Here is a 20,541-nt window from a genome sequence, read left to right on the forward strand (position 1 = left end):
TTTTTTTTTTTTTTTCCCGGTACGTGGGCCTCTCACTGCTGTGGCCTCTCCCGCTGCAGAGCACAGGCTCTGGACGCGCAGGCTCAGCGGCCATGGCTCACGGACCCAGCCGCTCCGCGGCATGTGGGATCTTCCCAGACCGGGGCACGAACCCATGTCCCCTGCATTGGCAGGCGGACTCTGAACCACTGCGCCACTAGGGGAGCCCTAGATTATACATTTTTTGTGGGTATGTCACAGAAGTAATACTGTGTTCTTGTCATTGCATTCTATCAGTTGTTGCATGATTTTGATTTGTTCCATTGCTGATGATGTTTACATTAATTGCTTGATTAATGCCAGTCTTTTCCCCTGGAAAGTTACTTCTTTTCCTCTTTATAAAGTGTTTAATGGGTCAGCACTTTATATCTATGTAAATATTCTGCTCCTCATCAAACTTTAAATTTCTTCTTTATTTCTTAGTATCAGTACAGACTCGGTTTTCTATTTTATTCAGTCATTTACTTTATGCACAAATTTCCAAGGTTTCACCAGTGGGAGCCCAGCTGACTTCTGTGTCCCTTTGACAAATCCCCATAATTTTCTGATCATTTTCTTATATTCTAGCACAACAAGATATTCCAGGCTTATCTTGTACTTCCCTTGTCCCAGCACTGGTATCAACCATCTCTCCAAGGAGCCTTGGCTTTATGATCTGGATGCTAGGTGTGCTCAATTCAATTGAGGTACCACTGTTCCAAGCCCTCTCAGTAGGTAAGCTAGGAAATACTGTATGGATATGCCTATTTACTACATATCATGTTTATGGTATGTACATATACATGTAAATATATATACATATATGCAAACATACATTTACATATCCTTCTGTTTTTATTTCTATCTATATGTACTGAAAACCATAATTTCAAGCCAGTAACTCCAATTCCAATCCAGCACCACTGGCAGTTTATCCTAGTTTTCTCCCTTTCCACATTTGTAACTCTTCCTCCTGATAGAAACATGATTCCCATTATCCTTAGTGTATTTACTTATTTGATCAGTTTCCCTATATATAAGCAGTGTCCCATGGCCACCGATGCCGCATCCCCCACATGCTTGCTCCTTAATATGCACCACCTCCATCACTGACACTGTATACCAATCTGTCCATGTAATAAATTTTGTTTTAGGATTTACACCTATTGAAAAATCATATTCACTTAAAAAATACTATTGAATGTTGACCATGTTGCTTTAAACATCAATTGATGTGTATAACATCATACCATAAATAAATGAAAACATGGTCTTCTTCAACTCTAATAATACATTAGTGGAATCAAGAGTGAGCCTTGTGATATTGTGTAACTTAAATAAAACTTGCTTTTAAACATTTGTTTTATTAAAGGTTCAAGGCATTACATTTGCCAACAGAAATGGTAAGAATCATCACATGGCTACACTTGGTTACATGCAGTATGTATCAGCACTTATTTTATGGAACCTTATATTTTGGATTTAGTACATGATGAACATACCCATTTCTGGTTAATCAGTAAGTCTTGTGATAGACAGTAATGGAAATGGGATGGTACTTTCCAAACCAAGGTAATAAATCCAAAACAGGGACATTTCCTTAACTCAGCATGGTCAGGTTAGCATCGGTAGAGAGTAGCCATCTCAAATGTGACGGCCGTTGATTTAAAAGGGGATTGGCTGCCAAGAATACAGATATAACTAGATGCTTGACATCTGGCAGATCTCTTTAACTCTTAGGGTCTCTATTACCTTGTCTGTGAATTAAGAGTGTTTATATTGGTTACGATGCATTTGGTGGCAATAAACAGAAAACTCTGATTCATGTGGTTTAAGCAACATTGACAATTTATTATCTGCTATAACAAAAAGTTAGTGGTTTGGAGGCATCATCAGGATCTGGTGTGTGTATATGTATGTGTGTGTTTGTTTTCCTTTTCCTACTAGTTTCAGTATGTTTTCTAGTCCTTAGGCTAGCATCCTTCATGGCCACAAAATGGCAACAGTAGAACTAGGTATCCTATCATGATGAAACAACATCCAGTGGAATAAGAGGTACTTCTTCTTCCTATATAATTCTCATTATTATTGAGGAAACATTTTCCAGAAGACCCCAGCAGAATTCTCCTATCTCATTGGATAAACTTGGATCATGTGCCCATGTTGAAGCCAATCATTGGCCAGGGGAATCAGTGTAGGATGATTGCCTTTACCAGTTATGATTCACTCTTTGGAACTGGGCCTGAGGCTTACCTCCCTTGAAGTCATGGCTGGACAAGGGAGGGTGGATATCTGGGGAAAGAAGGGAAGAAAATGTTTGAAAGGTCATGATTGTTGGGTAGGCCAGTACCGTCTCCTGACGTGCTGTATTACGCAAAGTAACTTCCATTTTTCTCCTTTTGTTATTCAGTTCTCCCACTTGGAATTCTTGTAAAGCCCTCGAGGGTGGGATCATGACATTTTTTACATATTTATCTTTAGTGCTTAGCACTAAGGTTAGAAACTCAGCAAATATCCATAGAGAGAATGAACAATTAATAATTCCTTAAATTACTCTATCTTGACATTTTTGTTGTGGTGGTGCCTGTTGATTTTAAGAGTTACCCTTAGGTATGGCCTCGCCTGGTATAGCCACCTGTTCATCTCATAAAATAATGTTTGGATGATAAAATTTATTTTATTTATATATTTCATTTGTATAAAAGATGTTGGACTTTTAAGCCGTGAAAACTACCTTCCAATTTTTCACCTATCTCTTCTAGTTGCTTAGGCCTAAATGAGGCATATGAGTGCATTTTGTTGTCTGTGTCCTGGATTTATCTTCCACTAGATGTGGTGAGTGAACCTTGATAAGTATATAGCAGGTATCTGCAGCAGTAGTGAGAGTCAATTTGGTTTGAATGTCTATCATTGCTATCCACGTGCTGAAATAGTACATAGATCAGTGTGGTTAAACACAGAGATATTACAGCACAGAAGGGATTAACAAATTCCCTGTTTTGCACTTAGAAAGTATTGAATGTATTCAGGAAGAGCAATAACTGGTTTATAATTCTGGAAGTCAGGGAAAGTCAGTTCTTTGAGGCATTTAATTTTATTTATGTAAGAAGCCTTTTTACTAGGAACTTCAGCTTCCAGGCATAACTAGAATAAATGAGGTTTTTTCTTTGTTAATTGACAAACTGGTAAAGACCTTAAAGAATCACACACAAAGTGTAAAACTTTTAATTATATGAAACTCTAAAGTTGTTTATGTCTACTTAAAAATGATAAAAGCTGAATAACGAATGGGATATTACAAAAATGTTCTATAGGAAATTAACAAGATTATTTGCTTTGCCTGATGTTTTTTAGAGCCTTGTACAAAGGACTCTGCATCAGAATATATGAGTCCCTGTCCAAAGATCATTTCCTATATTAAGAAAACCTTAGAAGATCACCAAATGTCTTTGTGCTCAGTTTACCTATTTTTAAGCAGCAAATTAATAATTATTAGATTGAACTTATTATGACAATAGCTACAGAAGGAATTTTAGGAAGAAAGTTTGTTATATCATCATCATCCTTTTTTTCCAATAAAATATATTTTGAATGTATCATAATAATAAAAAATCTCCATTTATCTCAGATATCCCTGAATGTATGATTGCTATAATTAAACAGTTTCTCCTTCTTAAATCAGTAGAAATCTAAAGACATAGACGAGGCAAACCATATTGAATATTTGGGACTACTAAAAAGAAAGGCTAAATTTAGTGAACTTTTTCCAGAGTTTATTTTGCTGATTATAGGATTTGAACTATTGACAAATCCTTCTTTAATAAACAGTTCTATTTTCTGGTACTTCTATGACCCTACTCTCTTTTAGACATCCTCTTACCTTTATGATTGTTCATTTTATCTATCTTCTGAATGTTCTCCTTTTTCTACTTTATCCATAAATAACATTGGTTTCCACACATTTAATTCTCTATACCTCTCAACTGATACATTCTCCCAAGATGATCGCACTCACTCATGATGTTTCAAGTATCATCTGTAAACCCTTGGTCTCCAGCTCACTAGCTCTAGGATGAATCATTCCCCTGAGCTTCAGATCTAAGAGTCTCCTTAATATCTCTACCTGGATGTTCCATAGACATCTCAAAGTCAGCATACCTAAAAATTGATGCTTCTTCATAACTCCACCCCAACCAAGTAGTCCATTTGTGTTTCTAGTTTCAGAGGTTGTCACCACCATCTTCTCAGTCGTTCAAGCCAGATACTCTGGTACATTCTCAATTCCTAATGTCTTCCTCAGTCCCACAGTCAATCAATCAACAACAAATCTCACTGATATTTCTACCTTAACATCACTGGAATTTATCTATCCATTTCCTTGCGTTTCCATTGTCCCTGATTTATTTGGAGCCACTATTGTGTTTTTCCTGGATCAATGCAAACTACTTTCTAATTGATCTTTTTGCTTTCATCCTGAGAGATCTTAATAGAAAATAGTTTGATTGTGACATTTCTGTACCTAAAACACTTCAAAGTCCTAATATAAAGCCAAATAAAGAATGATGTGTAGGGTGTATCACATTCAGTCTCTGTAGCCTTATTCAGTCTCATCTGCTGCCACTTCTCAGAGTTTAAGCTCCAGATGAACTGAATTTCTTCAATACACCATGCTTTTTTCTTCTCCTTTGAGCTTTTATTATATAGGCTCTAATTTTACTTGGGACATTTTACCACTTGTCTCTTTATTCAGTGCAGTCTTATTTACTGTTCAGGTATCTACTTAGACATTACCTCTTTTAAGAAACCAACCTGGAGGGAGAGACCTTCAAGATGGTGGAAGAGTGAGACACGGAGATCACCTTCCTCCTCACAGATACATCAGAAATACATCTACATGTGGAACAACTCCTGCAGAACACGTACCGAATGCTGGCAGAAGACCTCAGACTTCCCAAAAGGCAAAAAACTCCCCACGTACCTGGGTAAGGCAAAAGAAAAAAGAAAAAACAGAGATAAAAGAATAGGGATGGGACCTGCACCAGTGGGAGGGAGCTGTGAAGGAGGAAAAGTTTCCACACACTAGGAAGCCCCTTCACTGGCAGAGGCGGGGTAGTGGGAGTAGCCTCCTCAGAGCCACGGAGTAGAGCGCAGCAGCAGGGGTACAGAGGGCAAAGTGAAGAGATTCCCACACAGAGGATCGGTGCCGACCAGCACTCACCAGCCTTAGAGGCCTGGTTGCTCACTCGCCGGGACAGCTGGGGGCTGGAAGCTGAGGCTTGGGCTTTGGAGGTCAGATCCCAGGGAGAAAACTGGGATTGGCTGCGTGAACACAGCCTGAAGGGGGGCTAGTGCACCACAGCTAGCCAGGAGAGAATCCTGGAAAAAGTCTGGACCTGCCTAAGAGGCAAGAGACCATTGTTTCAGGGTGCGAGAGGATAGGGGATTCAGAGTACCTCCTAAACAGCCTCCAGAGATGGGCACGAGCCGTGGCTATCAGCTCAGACAACAGAAATGGGCATGAGATGCTAAGGCCGCTGCTGCAGCCACCAAGAAGCCTGTGTGCAAGCACAGGTAACTATCCACACCTCCCCTGCCGGGAGCCTGTGCACCCCGCCACTGCCAGGGTCCCATGATCCAGGGACAACTTCTCCAGGAGAACACATGGTGCACCTCAGGCTGTTACAACGTCATGCCAGCCTCTACTGGCACAGGCTCACCCAGCATTCCATACCTCTCCCTCCCCCTGGCCTGAGTGAGCCAGAGCCCCATAATCAGCTGCTACTTTAACCCCGTCCTGTCTGGGCAGGGAACAGAGGCACCCAGGCGACCTACACGCAGAGGTGGGGCCTAATCCAAAACTGAACCCCAGGACCCATGCGAACAAGGAAGAGAAAGGGAAGTTTCTCCCAGCAGCCTCAGGAGCAGCGGGTTAAATCTCTACAATCAACTTGATGTACCTGGCATCTCTGGAATACCTGAATAGACAACGAGTCATCCCCAAATTGAGGCAGTGGACTTTGGGAGCAATGGTAGACTTGGGGTTTGCTTTCTGCATCTAATTTGTTTCTGGTTTTATGTTTATCTTAGTTTACTATTTAGAGTTTATTATCATTGGTAGATTTGCTTATTGATTTGGTTGCCTCTCTTCCTTTTTTTTTTATATATATATAGATTTTTTTTTTTCCTTTTTCTCTTTCTGTGAGTATGTATGTGTATGGTTGTTCCTGTGATTTTGTCTGTATAGCTTTGCTTTTGACATTTCTCCTAGGATTCTGTCTGTCCGTTTTTGGTATAGTTTTTAGAGCTTGTTATCATTGGTGGATTTGTGTTTTGATTTGGTTGCTGTCTTCTTTCTTTCTTTCTTCCTTTTATTTTTTTAAATTACTTTCTAATATTTTTAAAAAAATTTTTTATTTTAATAACTTTATTATTATTTTTTCTTTGTTCCTTTCTTTCTTTTTTTCTCCCTTTTCTTCCGAGCTGTGTGACTGACAGGGTTTTGGTTCTCTGGCCAGGTGTCAGTCCTGTGCCTGTGAGGTGGCAGAGCCAAGTTCAGGACATTGGTCCACCAGAGACCTCCCAGCTCCACATAATATCAAACGGTGAAAGCTCTCCCAGAGATCTCCATCTCAGTGCTAAGACCCAGTTCCACTCAACGACCAGCAAGCTACAGTGCTGGACACACTATACCAAACAACTAGCAAGACAGGAACACAACACCAACCATTAACAGAGAGGCTGCCTAAAATCATAATAAGGTCACAGACACCCCAAAACACACTGCTGTACGTGGTCCTGCCCACCAGAAAGACAAGATCCAGTCTCATTCACCAGAATATAGGCACCAGTCCCCTCCACTAGGAAGCCTACATGGCCCACTGAACCAACCTTAGCCACTGGGGAAGACACCAAAACCAATGGGAACTACTAACCTGCAGACTTTAAAAGGAAACCCCAAACACAGTAAGTTAAGCAAAATGAGAAGACAGAGAAACAGACAGCATATGAAGGAGCAGGGTAAAAACCCACCAGACCAAACAAATGAAGAGGAAATAGGCAGTCTACCTGAAAAAGAATTCAGAATAATGATAGTAAAGATGATCCAGAATCTTGGAAATAGAATGGAGAAAATACAAGAAATGTTTAACAAGGACCTAGAAGAACTAAAGAGCAAACAAACAATGATGAACAACACAATAAATGAAATAAAAAATTCTCTAGAAAGTTCCAATAGCAGAATAACAGAGGCAGAAGAGTGGATAAGTGACCTGGAAGATAAAAGAATGAAAATAACTATCACAGAGCAGAATAAAGAAAAAATAATGAAAAGAATTGAGGACAGTCTCAGAGACCTCTGGGACAACATTAAATGCAGCAACATTCAAATTATAGGGGTTCCAGAAGAAGAAGAGAAAAAGAAAGGGACTGAGAAAATATTTGAAGAGATTATGGTTGAAAACTTCCCTAATATGGGAAAGGAAATAGTCAATCAAGTCCAGGAAACACAGGGAGTCCCATAAAGGATAAATCCAAGGACTGTTTCAGTCCAAGACACATATTAATCAAAGTATCAGAAATTAAATACAAAGAAAAAATATTAAAAGCAGCAAGGGAAAAACAACAAATACCATACAAGGGAATCCCCATAAGGTTAACAGCTAATCTTTCATCAGAAACTCTGCAAGCCAGAAAGGAGTGGCAGGACATATTTAAAGTGATGAAAGGGAAAAACCTACAACCAAGGTTACCCAACAAGGATCTCATTCACATTCGAAAGAGAAATTGAAACCTTTACAGACAAGCAAATGCTAAGAGAATTCAGCACCACCAAACCAACTTTACAACAAATGCTAAAGGAACTTCTCTAGGCAGGAAACACAAGAGAAGGGAGAGACCTAAAATAAAAAAACCCCCAAAATTAAGAAAATGATAATAGGAACATACATATTGATAATTACCTTAAATATAAATGGATTATATGCTCCAACCAAAAGACATAGACTGGCTGAATGGATACAAAAATAAGACCTGTATACATGCTGTCTACAAGAGACTCACTTCAGACTTAGGGACACATACAGACTTAAAGTGAGGGGATGGAAAATGATATTCCATGCAAATGCAAATCAAAAGGAACCTGGAGTAGCAATTCTCATATCAGAGAAAATAGACTTTAAAATAAAGACTATTACAAGAGACAAAGAAGGACACTACATAATGATCAACGGATAAACCCAAGAAGAAGATATTTATGCACCCAACATAGGAGCACCTCAATACATAAGGCAAATACTAACAGCCATAAAAGGGGAAATCGACACTAACACAATCATAGAAGGGGACTTTAACACCCCACTTTCATGGACAGATCATCCAAAATGAAAACAAAGAAACACAAGTTTTAAATGATACATTGAACAAGATGGACTTAATTGATGTTTATAGGAGATTCCATCCAAAAACAACAGAATACACATATTTCTCAGGTGCTCATGGAACATTCTCCAGGAGAGATCATATCTTGGGTCACAAATCAAGCCTTGGTAAATCTAAGAAAATATGTATAAGTATCTTTTCCAATCACAACACTATGAGACTAGATATCAATTACAGGAAAAAATCTGTAAAAAATAAAAACACATGGAGGGTAAACAATACACTACCAAATAACCAAGAGATCACTGAAGAAATCAAAGAGGAAATCAAACAATACCTAGAAACAAATGACAATGAAAACACAATGACCCAAAACCTATGGGATGCAACAAAAGCAGTTCTAAGAGGAAAGTTTATAGCAATACAATCCTACCTCAAGAAACAAGAAAAATCTCAAATAAATAATCTAACCTTACACCTAAAGGAACTACAGAAGGAAGAACAAACAAAACTCAAAGGTAGCAGAAGGAAAGAAATCATAAAGATCAGATCAGAAATAAATGAAAAAGAAATGAAGGAAACAGTAACAAAGATCAGTAAAACTAAAAGCTGGTTCTTTGAGAAGATAAACAAAATTGATAAACCATTAGCCAGACTCATCAAGAAAAAAAGGGAGAAGACTCAAATCAATAGAGTTAGAAATGAAAAAGGAGAAGGAACAACTGGCACTGCAGAAATACAAAGGATCATGAGAGATTACTACAAGCAACTATATGCCAAAAAAAGGGACAACCTGGAAGAAATGGACAAATTCTTAGGAAAGGACAACCATCCGAGACTGAACCAGGAAGAAATAGAAAATATAAACAGACTAATCACAAACACTGAAATTGAAACTGTGATTAAAAATCTTCCAGGGGCTTCCCTGGTGGCGCAGTGGTTGGGAGTCCGCCTGTTGATGCAGGGGACACGGGTTCATGCCCCGGTCCGGGAAGTTCCCACATGCCACGGAGCGGCTGGGCCTGTGAGCCCTGCGTGTCCGGAGCCTGTGCTCCGCAACGGGAGAGGCCACAACAGTGAGAGGCCCACATACTGCAAAAATAAATAAATAAAAAAATAAATAATCTTCCAACAAACCAAAGCCCAGGACTACATGGCTTCACAAGTGAATTCTATCAAACATTTACAGAAGAGCTAACACCTATCCTTCTCAAACCCTTCCAAAATGTAGCAGAGGGAGGAAGACTCCCCAACTCATTCTACAAGGCCACCATCACCCTGATAGCAAATCCAGACAAAGATGTCACAAAGAAAGAAAACTACAGGCCAATATCACTGATGAACATATATGCAAAAATCATCAACAAAATACTAGCAAACAGAACCCAACAGCACATTAAAAGGATCACACACCATGATCAAGTGTGATTTATCCCAGGAATGCAAGGATTCTTCACTATATGCAAATCAATCAATGTGATACACCATATTAACAAATTGAAGGAGAAAAACCATATGATCATCTCAATAGATGCAGAAAAAGCTTTTGACAAAATTCAACACCCATTTATGATAAAAACCATCCAGAAAGTAGGCATGGAGTGAACTTACCTCAACACTATAAAGGCAATATATGAGAAACCCAAAGCCAATGTTGTTCTCAGTGGTGAAAAACTGAAACCATCTCCACTAATCTCAGGAACAAGACAAGGTTGCCCACCTTCACCAGTATTATTCAACATAGTATTGGAAGTTTAGCTAGAGCAATCAGGGAAGAAAAAGAAATAAAAGGAATCCAAATCAGAAAAGATGAAGTAAAATTGTCACTGTTTGCAGGTGATGTGGTACTATACATAGAGAATCCTAAAGATGCTACCAGAAAACTAGTAGAGCTAATCAATGAATTTGGTAAAGTAGCAGGATACAAAATTTTAATGCACAGAAATGTGTTGCATTCCTATACACTAATGATGAGAAACCTGAAAGAGAAATTAAGGAAACATTCCCATTTACCATTGTAACAAAAAGAATAAAATACCTAGGAATAAACCTACCTAAGGAGACAAAAGACCTGTATGCAGAAAACTGTAAGACACTGATGAAAGAAATTAAAGATGATACAAACAGATGGAGAGGTAGACCATGTTCTTGGGTTGGAAGAATCAACCCTGTGAAAATGACTATACTACCCAAAGCAATCTACAGAGTCAATGCAATCCCTGTCAAACTACCAATGGCATTTTTCACAGAACTGAAACAAAAAATTTCACAATTTGTATGGAAACACAAAAGACCCCAAATAGCCAAAGCGATTTTGAGAAAGAAAAACAGCTGGAGGAATGAGGCTCCTGGACTTCAGGCTATACTACAAAACTACAGTAATCAAGAAAGTATGGTACTGGCACAGAAACAGAAATATATATCAATGGAACAGGATAGAAATCCCAGAGATAAACCCACGCACATATGGTCACCTTATTTTTGATAAAGGAGGCAAGAATATATAATGGATAAAAGACAGCCTCTTCAATAAGTGGTGCTGGGAAAACTGGACAGCTATGTGTAAAAGAAAGAAATTAGAACAATCCCTAACACCATACACAAAAATAAACTCAAAATGGATTAAAGAGCTAAATGTAAGGCCAGACACTATAAAACTCTTAGAGGAGAACATAGGCAGAACACTCTATGACATAAATCACAGCAAGATCATTTCTGATCTACCTCCTAGAGAAATGGAAATAAAAACAAAAATAAACAAATGGGACCTAATGAAACTTAGAAGCTTTTGCACAGAAAAAGAAAACATAAACAAGATGAAAAGACAACCCTCAGAATGGCAGAAAATATTTGCAAATGACAAAGCATTAATCTCCAGAATTTACAAGCAGCTCACATAGCTCAATAGTAAGAAAACAAGCAACCCAATCCAAAAATGGGCAGAAGACCAAAATAGACATTTCTCCAGAGAAGATATACAGTTTGCCAACAAACACATGAAAGAATGCTCAACATCACTAATCATTTGAGAAATGCAAATCAAAACTACAGTGAGTTATTACGTCACACCAGTCAGAATGGCCATCATCAGAAAATCTACAAACAATAAATGCTGGAGAGGGTGTGGAGAACAGGGAATCCTCTTGCACTGTTAGTGGGAATGTAAATTGGTACAGCCACTATGGAGAACAGTATGGAGGTTCCTTACAGTACTAAAAATAGAACTACCATACAACCCTGCAATCCCACTACTGGCCGTATACCCTGGGAAAATCATAACTCAAAAAGTCATTTACCACAATGTTCATTGCAGCTCTATTTGCAGTAGCCAGGACAAGGAAGCAACCTAAGTGTCCATCGACAGATGAATGGATAAAGAAGATGTGGCACATATATACAATGGAATATTACTCATCCATAAAAGGAAATGAAATTGAGTTATTTGTAGTGAGGTGGATGGACCTAGAGTCTGTCATACAGAGTGAAATAAGTCAGAAAGGGAAAAACACATACTGTATGCTAGCACATATATATGGAATCTAAAAAAAAAAAAAAAAAGGTTCTGAAGAACCTAGGGGCAGGACAGGAGTATAGACATAGACGTAGAGAATGGACTTGAGGACACAGGAAGCAGGAAGGGTAAGCTGGGACAAAATGAAAGAGTGGCATGGACATATATACACTACCAAATGTAAAATAGCTAGTGGGAAGCAGCCGCATAGGACAGGGAAATCAGCTCGGTGCTTTGTGACCACCTAGAGGGGTGGGATATGGAGGGTGGGAGGGAGATGCGAGAGGGAGGAGATATGGGGATATATATTTGTATATGTATAGGTGATTCACTTTGTTATGAAGCAGAAACTAACACACCATTGTAAAGCAATTATACTCCAATTAAGTTGTTTTGTTTTTAAAGAAAAAGAAACCAATCTGGAGCTTTCCCTCCTATTCCAGGCCAAAGGCTTGTTAGATGTCTCTTAATACCCTGTACCTAATCTTTATTAAATATGTATCTTACAGTATGAATGAATGATTTAATGACCTTTTATCTTAGAATTCTGTTATAACAAAGAACTATTTAATTAGTCTGTTCTGCTTCTTCTGACATTTATGTGTCCAGATGGAACAATAATCACTAACTTAAAGGAACAAGTATATTATACTCAGATAGTATTACAGAGTGTCAGATGACACATTCATAGTAAATAATATCCCTGTTCCATGTTAATCTGTTGGAAGCTGGATTATCAGATATTGTAATTCCTCATTATGGTAGTACTAAAATATTTTTGCATTTGATTCATCTTGTGACTCTGGTGTATTAGGAAATGTAGTTTAAGTTTATATTTAAAAGTTTTTTTAAAGTAGATTTCATTCTCAAGAACTCTTATGTTTTATTTCATTGTAGCATTTTCTTATGTACTACTGTACATATTCTCAATCAAAGTGAAAATATAGTGTTTCTCCTTTCTCCTATTTTGGTAGTTAGTCTTTCTTATGGGTACTTGAGGCTGAAGTCAAGGTCTTCAACATTTAGAGTGAAGTTTGATGACTTTTCTTTTACAAAGAATTCACAAACACTCAAGTATTTTCTGAAAATTCAGTTATGGTTCTAAGCATTTAAAGCAAGAAGGTTTGATTCTTTTAAGCATATAAATTTTATTTTTATTAATTCATAGCAGTGTTTGCAAACTTTTTATTTGCTCTCTTGGGTATTTGCAGAGTTGAATGCCTTAGTAATTTCTCATTTCTTCTCTTTTAGTGGAAAGTAACTGTTTCTCTTTGGAAGAGACATATGTTCCTAATATTTATTGATGTAAAACAAACCACCCTGTTCTTAGTGGTACAAAACAATAACCATTTTATTGATCACAGATTATGTGTTTCAAGAGTTCAGAAAGGGTGCAGACTGGGGCCTCAACTGGGAAAATTCAATGAAAGATGATTTGATAGCTGGGAGATGGATTTATCTCTAGCCTTGTTTATTCACTTGTCTGGTGGTTGATGTTGACTATTTTGGGGGACCTTAGCTGGAGCTGTTGGCCAGAGCATCTAAATAAGGCATAAATATGTGGTATCTGCACATGCGTTAGATTGGATTTCCTCATAGTGTGGTGGCAGACTTTGAAGAAGCATCATTCTTAAAAAAAAAAAAAAAAAGCCAAGGTGGACACGCATGGCATATTTATGACCTAGACTCGGAAATCATAAAGATTTCAAGGTACTCTTATTTCAATGTCCTCTGTTGGTAGATGTGCTCACAAATGTCAGCCAGGTTTCAAGGGGAGGGGACTAAGACCTCACTACTAGATGTCATCTTGTAATAGAGCATGTGACGTGAGATATATTGCAGTGGCCTTCTTTGGAAAATACAATCTGTCTCAGCATACATTCACAACTTAGCTTCTGGCAATGAATGACACATGTAGTATTGTGGTTCTTTTGAACCCTTAAAGTTTAGTTTTGTCAAAATGACATTTTAAAAATATTCTAAAGCCTTCATTTAGAATGATAAAAGTAATAGGTATTCATTAAGGATAACTTGAAAAATAAGCAAAAGTAATAAAACAGAACTATGTGCCATGCTTTACTTGTCAATAATTCTCTGACTTATAAGGATCTTTTTTTTCCATCTGTTGCTTATTTTAGATAATGCTACAATAAATATTTTAAGACTTTTTTTCATTAATATTTGACTATGTCTTGATTTCCGTAATATATATTTCTAGAAGTGCAATTACATCAACAATGGGGAAGATAATCATTGTACAGAAAAATAGCCCTCAACCATAGTCAGTGTATATTTTCATTCATAAATTGATTAATAGTATGTTGGCAGTAATATGGGCATCTTATCTTGGATATTCAGTAGAACACTCTTAATCTTTGTTGTTTATCAAATCTTAAGAGTTGTAGTCAAAGGACAGTACTGCGAGTAGAAATAGATAAAGGCATCTGTTTAGTATATAACTAATCATTCCTGTAGTCACCAGTGATTGCTGTATGGGAAACATACCATTGACCCAAAGGAATAATTATATACTAATTCTGAAGCATAGCGTTCCTTAACTCAATTTTGAACTAACTGCAACTAAAGGGCTATTTTAAAAAATACTATTTAAACCTCATTATTTGAGCATTATAGAAAATTATAATGTAATACAGCCATAACTGTAAAAGTTATAGAATCTTTTTTAAAAAGTTTTTTTTAGTATTTTATGACTGTTACTTAAATGATGTCTTTTTTTCATAGATGTCTTCAACTATTCTTTATATTATTTTACGGAAGGCTTTATATTTTGATAAAAAAGAAAGGGTCACATGGCATTTGTAGTTTAATTTCAGTTAATTTTAGGATTTGATAAATCATATGAGGCAAAACTGACCTAAAATTGCAAGTTGTAAGAACAATTTTAATAATGCTGAAACTTCATGAGAAATCTATTGGTTTACTCCTGACATATCAGAAAAATAAAAAATAAAAGATGGAGAAGTATTCTGAAAGCTCATATAGAATAAAAATGTCCCAATATAGGGAAAGTATTTTTACTGTTCTAGCTACTGTAATGTGGCTCAAAACAAAATCAGTATTAAACTTAGGAAGTGCTGTGTATAGTATATAAAAATATGCTTTAATCTACCAGGTTCCACTCTTAAAAACAAATAATGGAACATTGCACCCAAAGTTTCTTTAGAAGGTACATGCACCACCACCCCAATCCCCCTAATGCTCCAGATGAGACATCATAAGATCTGGGTTCTCACTATGTGACTTTGAGCAAGTCATTTAACCTGTTTAGATTTTAATTTCTCAGCTGTATTATGAGGAAGTGGACTAGAGTGATCTTAACCTTCTAATAGGTTTTGTGATCATGGTCTGATTTGTAGTTTAATAGGAAAGTTGAAAATTGCCAGTCTGGAGTTCCTTAAGAAATATCAATATTAATTTCCTATGCATAGAAAAGGATGAAGAAACATTTGACCCACATTCCTCTGTAGCTTGACTCAGAGGTTCCTACCTGAGAAGTGGTTTATGTAATCTTCTGATCATTCCACCCAATTAGCTATTTATGTGGCACTTAATACTAGGGCCTAGTTTCCTGACAAGGAAAGGAAAACAAAAAAAATCATCGCTTACATTTTAACAGTATATGCAGGCAAAGTCCAAAGAGTTTCTTACTCGCAAATAACTTGAATTTTTTACTCATGTGTGCATATATACTGAAAACTCACTTCTATAGCAGTAGAACTAGAGCTTGTATTTAGTGAAGAAATCAAGTATCTTATAACTTCTATCATCTGAACCCAGGAAAGGTTCTCCGGTTCCCTTGGAAGAACCGATGTTGTTACAAAGTACAAATTCTGTGCAGGCCTTCAATCATTGATGATGATTCTTTAGGGGAAGGGAAAGAAAACAGGTAGAAAACATGAATCTCAGAAGAAATGCAAAAAGAGATTATCTAAAAATTTTTGTGTGTGGGGGTAAAACCTATTTAATTATCAATATTTATATTTTTATTTTTTAATAAGGATATTTCATCCATTCATTCTTTTTCATGGAACAAGTTGTTAATATGTGGACTTTAACTTGTAGAACTGAAATGGAAGAGGGATTTTTTTCAAATGAGTGAAGTTTTTATGTATATAAAGTGGATACAAAATTTTTAAATTATGTATTTTAAATATTAAGAGCTGCTCCACATTCACTTGCAATTTTTTAATTAGCATGATTATAGTTAATTTTTTAAATCTTAAGATTTTCAGTGTAGGAAAGAAAGTGGGAACAAAATTTATAAAGAAATGGTTTAGTGACTTAAATTTAATAAAAATTTCAGAAATACACTTATCAGCTTTCTGGCACTAAATTTTGCCTGAATCCAGAAGAAGCCCTGGGGTCACAGGAGAAGACATCTTTGATTTACACCCTCTGACTGCTTGTGCAATCAGCATCACTAAGACAAATATAAAATTATCCCTGTAATTGTATTGCTATAAAGAATTTGTTTTTAGTATGTCCATAGCCTACAGTGAGTGTATCAAGTACCGTACTAAAGAAGTATTGTGAGGTACTGAGCCATGACTAATTTATTACCTGCAGAAATGCCTTAACACTTAATAAGGTGTTAATTGCATTCAGGTGACACAACTGCAGTTGGAAAGATAATTTGGTGCACCTTATCTGAGCTGGTGGAAGTGCAGAAAGCATTCAGGTTACACTGCACTAGGAAGGGCAATTTCTTGCAACTTATCAGCACTTGATAATGGACACTTAGCCATCTGACCAGTAAATGTGTTTATTCTATCACCACTAATGAAAAACATTTCAATTAATAATAAGAGGAGATGGAAATTTTGTTCTTTAATGTTTTCACTTGCACTCTTTAAAAAGGTATCCATGTGATGATCTGGAATATAAATTGTTTATTTAAATGCTTCTTATCCCCATCAGTAAGTCATTTAGGAGCTTTACTCTGTGTCTTCCCTGAATGACACCAACATATTCAGATAGAAAATTAAAAAAATTCAGTGAATCATCCATACATTTGTAAGTTTCCAGAAAATGAGGATATAATGGCTGAACTGGGGTTATTGTTTGTAGCAGAGAGAACCGAATGCAAGATCATAGGAATTTGAGTTACTGTGAAAATCTGCTGTCTTTCATTAGCTTGATTTGTCACAGATGTACAACTGAGACTGTGCTAAGACTTTAGTCCCTGTGCAGATTTCAAATATTGTTTTCTTAGTTGGGACTCAGAATCACCAGGCATGTTTACACGCTGATATTATTCAAGATCACAGACTATTAGCATTTATAGTAAATTCATATGTTCTAAACCAAAGTAAGTGAACACAAAATTTGAAACGTTTGACTCCTAGAAAATCATTGCAGGCTTTCAGATGCATGCTTGTTTATCCTTCTGTTCTTCGCAGTTTAGTCTCTGGAATAAAATGCATAGTTGATATTTTCATTTTCATCAGTTTTATTTTGTAGTTATAGACACAGTATTAGCATAAATGTATGAGTTACCACATAAAAATAATAGCTAACATTTATTGAGCACTAACTGTGGCCTAGACATTTTTAGCTTTATATGGATTATTTTATTTAATTCTGCAAATAACTCTATGAGGTAGATAGTTTTAATCTCCAGATGAGGAAACCAGAGCGCAATATAGTATGATCAATGTAACATACTTAGTAAGTGGGGCTTACTAGAAATTGGAGTGAGGCCACCTTAGATTCTGTTTTTGATGGCTCAGGATCAAATAGCTAATAACTTGAATGAGTGAAACTTGAATAAAAATTGTTTCATTTCTGAGCCCATGCCTATGAGATATATTGTCCTTTTGTGAAATCAATTTCACTTATTTTTTTGTCTACTTGAATTATAGAATTGAATTTGGCAGTACTGTAGAGGCCTTACTTGTGCAAATACCGATGGAATGATTAGTGGCACAGTTGCACCTGCCTGTTGAAAGACCATGAAGATTGGCCCTCCTTAAGCTTTAAGCAATGGTTAACTTAACTAATTGGTGCTTAAAGGACTTTTTTAGCCATAGTATAATTTGCAACATTGACATGAAAGCTTGACCCATTTAGTTTTGACTTTATTTGGCTGATGTTGAATTATCTACTTGTATGTCATCAACATGGTGTTCATCAGATATTGTTCAAGAGGTGGAAAGTCTAGGTGAAAAGAGGATAATGTGGGAACCAGTAGGGAAACTCATTTATCACTATTTTATGTTTTTTCCAAGGCTTTTGGATAATGGGGGGCATTTGAAAAGAATTGAAAAAAGTTATTAAAACTTAGGAGATTTGAAGGGTCAAATACATTCCTGAGTGAGGGAACCCATGCTTTGGTGCAAATCAAATAGTCTTTTCTAATCTTGTTCCCTTTCAAACCTCCCATATTTTTTATGAATATGACATGTAGCTAACATATATATTAAGAATTGCCCTAAGAGAAAAACAAAGTAATAAAATTGCAGCTGGCAGCCTGAGATCAGTGGCAAACAGGGTGGGAGGAAGGTTTAACATGAGTGAGGAGCACTGTGCCAGGATGTAAAGATGTGGTCCTTGTCCTTAGAACTTTCCAAGTAATTACTACATAAGGTAATATACAGGCACACACACATACACACTAACTGGCAGACAAGGAGGTAAAGAAGCCCAATTTATGTAACATAAATAAACAGCCTTAAGACTTCCTGTAAGGGGTAGTTAATTTCTGGGTGGGTGATGTGGAAAATCTTCATGAAGGAAGTAATAGTTGAGCTGGTCCTTGAAATATGGGTAGGATTTAAAGGCATCACAGGTAGAAGTAATGGAGTTAGAAAAGACATAATGGAAGCAGTGTATGAGATTCATTGGATAGAGAAATGGGAGTTAATGAGGATCTGGATTATGATTTTGACAGTAGGACCTGGAGAAAATGAATTAAAGGTAAATTATGAAAGCAGAGTCACTGGATAGCTCATGCACACTGTGTGAATGACCCTTGGTTTACAATGGCTCCAGATTTGGATTCTCAGGCCTGGAAGTCCTGAAAACTAATAATTTTACCAGTTTAGCCAGAAGTAATTCAGCTCAGAACAACTGACAACCAAACTCATACACACACACACACACACACACACACACACATGCACACGCACATACACACACACACCTCTGACAACTTGCAAGGAAAGAATGTCACAGAGGAGGTAAACTAATGAAAGTTTGCTTAAATTCTATCTTGTTAGGGATATTTAAATATTTAAAAATTATCTCACCAGCCTTCACCTATTTGTGGGTTCAAATAAATCATTTTATTGTTTGATCAGAATACTGGTGTCACTTTAACCTTAACCCCCACTTGCACGGTGCCAAGACCTCAAGTACTTACTGTTTCTCCCCTTTTATGACCTCTCTCTAGGAGTCCCTACAACCTATTTCATGACATAGTTAGCAGGAGCCTTCATCTTAGTATTCAGTTGTATGACTTTGGAAAGACTCTTTGGTTGCTGCTGTGGAGGTGAATTTGCTCAAACTGCCACTTTCAATTTGCCTGAGGGATTGCCTTTGTCCCGGTGCCTGCTGAGTTTGCTCCTCCATCATTCAGAACCCCCCTAGACAATGGCACACTACACCAGAGTGCTACCCTTGGTTTGCCTCTGCTACCTGCCACCTCTTGCCCCTGCTGCCACTAGCTGTCTATTACTGAACCTTCACGGTTCTTGAAAGTGGAGGTACCAAATTACCTTTTTGCACTGGCTTAGTCCCATAGCACTCCAGTGATCCAGATGTAGAAGTAGGAACTTTAAGGTTACTTGACTGCCTCTCAGACTGCTGGGTGACGTCTCAAGCTGATATCAGTTTAATGTGAAACATAGAGACATAAGGCACTGCTCGCCTCTGGACAGTATCAGACCACACTCCAAGCACCCACAGAAACAGTGGAGTTGGCAAACAGTTATGGTGAAGATGTTGGTTGTGGTCAGGGTGCATATGCATTGTTTATGCCACACACCAGGTGTATCCAGCTCTTAGCTTCAACTCATCCAGGATCCCTGATTAAATCCTCATGATACCGTGTAGTGGATGGCGTTATCTCCATTTGTTTTGATGCCTGCCTGTTATATTACGTTTATGTGGAAAGAATTATCAGAGAGATGACTAATTGGAGGAGAAGTTTTGATGGTCCAAACGGTTAGCGTAATAAAATCACGATAGATGACTGCATCCCTCTCTACTCTCAGGGGATGTCTGCCAAGATACTTAAAGCAAATATTTACTCTTGGGGCACCCTCTTCCATCAGCAGTATTGTAAAGTTTGGCAAATTCTTACTCTTTAACCCTCATGTTTCTTTATTCTAACCTTCTGATTTACTAGCACTGAAAATAGCTCAGATAGTTAAGAAATTAAAGATTTTTGAGAATTACCTTGAACTTCATAACTAACTTTGGGGCATAGCCTGGTGTAAGCAATGTATTTAAATCTCTTTATTAGGCAGAGTAAAATGTAGAAGGCACCTATGTTTTGTGTACTATAAATTTCATTTTGGGTGTTTTCCTGACTCTCCCACCAAAATAGTTCCCTTTATCCTGTCAAAAGTTATTCTGAAGGCTCATGTCTGAGTGGTTGTATATATGGTTCAGCA

The sequence above is a fragment of the Lipotes vexillifer genome, unplaced genomic scaffold, assembly GCF_000442215.2.
Source record: "Lipotes vexillifer unplaced genomic scaffold, Lipotes_vexillifer_v1.1 scaffold138, whole genome shotgun sequence".
NCBI classification, from domain to species: domain Eukaryota; kingdom Metazoa; phylum Chordata; class Mammalia; order Artiodactyla; family Lipotidae; genus Lipotes; species Lipotes vexillifer.